General features: G+C 37.5%; 1 pseudogene; it reads right to left on the bottom strand.

The window, feature by feature from the left end:
* Positions 1 to 334: 334 nt before the first annotated feature.
* The window catches only part of LOC107655789 (actin-related protein 3B-like), a 12093-nt pseudogene continuing 9832 nt past the window's right edge, over positions 335 to 2595 (bottom strand).

Here is a 2595-nt window from a genome sequence, read left to right as displayed (position 1 = left end):
CCTTTCGACCACTCAGGTGCTTATTACAATTACAGTGGACTATTTTTTACAGTTTCAGAGCTGCATGAAAACTAAACGAGTACTTCTCTCACCTCATCTGCCATCTTATTTGTCCAATGCGTTTGTGATAGTGCATTATGGTGTAAGCCTGCCTTAGATTTTGGGCAGAATAATTAAGAACCTTTTTAAACAGCCTTTGTATCGACAGAACCTATGACGCCTTAAAATGCTGCCTCTGTAAGCGGTTCACTAGGTTTCAGAACAGTGCAAGAATGATCCAAAACGCATTGATGAATGTGAGCGTGAGGTGAGAAATTCTGAGATAGTAATGAGATCAGACCTTTATTCTGCCACTGCTGAGCTCCTCACTCAGTCTGAGTCTGGCATCCACCACACGCTTCAGGTCCCGCTGCAGCCTGCGGCCAAAGTCCCGAAACATAGTGGAGCCACCTGACAGGACTATGTTCTAATGCACACACAAACACACACACACACACACACACACACACAATTCTGAAATATATGCCTTTTAATTATGTTCACCTAAAAGAACCATCACTGAAATGAAAAGAAATATCCTTGGGTAAAATGCAATACTGGGGAAACAAGTAATACATTTACATTTTGTCCACTTATTAAATAAATCTTCCAGTCCGCAGAATGTTTTAATAAAAAATAAAATCAGAATATTGCATTTTTCACTTACACTTCTGCAATAAACTACTGTTACATTTTCGGCTAAGTCCTGCAGAGTTGCATGCTAGAAATAAATGACCATGGGCTGACTGAGGTCAGCTTATAACAGGGTATCTGCAGGAGAAGTGTGTTTCATTACAGGGCTCAATCCTTACCTAACGAACTTGAGGAGATTTATCCTGCTACATGGATTAGGAAATGCTGGTTTCATCTAGGAAATAAAAAGCTGGCGTTTTCCATCTTTACTGATGATGAGCTTAAAAAGTGGATATATTCCCTTTATTCTTTGGTGATATCAAGACACAAATATTTCATAATTCCTTTCATTTAAAATTAATTTCTTTACCTGAAGACCCTCCTGCTGAGGATAATCAAATAATGTCAAATTAACATCGCAAAGGTGGAACAGAAGTGCTGCTGAAGTGGCATTTAGGTTTCTTTACTATTTAATGCTGCTCAAAGGTGGAATAATACTAGCAGTTGAGGTGGGTCAGAGAAGGCATAATTTAGTGTGGCTTTCATGCAGCGAATTCAAAGCAACCTTTACTCAGCTGTGCCTTAATACATTTAGTTTAAATTTTGTAAGGTCCTTTGTGTGACCATCTATGTTTAAAGAGGTGTAAAACAATCTTTCTAGGGCCACGGCAAGATGTGAATGTCTTTTTTTTCCCCCCTCAGGTATAGTGAAAGCTTTGTGACATTATGCAGTTTTCACAGTTCACAAATTTCAGTTGTTGATGTCTGCACTCAATTCGACATCAAGTACAAACCTATTTCCTATATGCTTATGAAAGACAACCGAGACAATTACAGTATATGAATGTTATGTGTGTCGTTTCCCCAACACATTCTACAGGCAAACCCTAGGTCTTTCTCCACTAAACACCTCTTCACTTTTCACCATCTAATCAATTCTTGATGAATACATTCAATGTTTTTAATCACTGAATGTCAGACTACAGAAATAAAATGGGTTGAGAACGAAGTTTCATGTTTTATTTCTATAGCCGTCCAAGACAATAAATACAACTGAAAACCTCCCCCTTGCCCATGCTGGGAGAAATATGGGTATTAAGGTTTTAATGCATTATAGGAGTTGTTATTGTGAGTGTGCGCATAATGGGTATTGTAGTTCTCTATTGCAGTTGATTCTCTATTGCAGTTCTTCAGCCCACAGTGTAATCCTGTAGCACTTGTTATTTGTAGCAGAGAAAATAACAGAACTGGCTTTCAAATTTTTCAGTTGTCAAGACAATCAGTGAGCAAGTTTTTGCGGTGCACTAAATGTCACTGCATGAAATCTATGTCAGGAGATAAACACTTGTTTGCAGCAAAAACATTGTAAATAAAAAAAATAAAATAAAATAGCACTTCCTATGTAAAATATGTCGGCGTGACAAGCACAATGCTTTCATTCTGGAGAAGTCAGCTGGCAGTAATGCAAAAGTAACTTGTAAAAAGTAACAACGCAAAACCATAAAAAAGTTTCTTTTTACATTAAAGCTGCAGTCCGTAACTTTTTTTTTTTTGTTAAAAATTATCCGAAATCAATATTTGAGCACGTACATAACCAGCCAGTGTTCAAAACTATCGCCTTACTTTAGCCCGATTCACAACGGTTATCTTATAATAATGTTTTCTAATTTGAGTGGTACGGGTAGGTTTTCGCCGGAAATTCGAGCATGCTGCTCTGTCATTACTACACATCTGTAAACATAAAGAAGTTGTCCCGGCTACTAGGCTATCGCATGTGAGGATCCTGCAGGTGGCCGATCGCTTATAGCCTTTTCTCACAGCAGCTGGAATAATTAAATGTATCATTTTGATGGCGGATTGTAATCTAGAAATTATTATGTTTTTATGAAACACATGTGAATGAAATTAAATTATATTCCAGTT

The sequence above is a fragment of the Sinocyclocheilus anshuiensis genome, unplaced genomic scaffold, assembly GCF_001515605.1.
Source record: "Sinocyclocheilus anshuiensis isolate Anshui unplaced genomic scaffold, SAMN03320099.WGS_v1.1 scaffold1185, whole genome shotgun sequence".
Lineage (NCBI taxonomy): Eukaryota > Metazoa > Chordata > Actinopteri > Cypriniformes > Cyprinidae > Sinocyclocheilus > Sinocyclocheilus anshuiensis.
The sequence above is the reverse complement of the archived record's forward strand: the minus strand, read 5'-3'. Positions and strand labels throughout refer to the sequence as shown.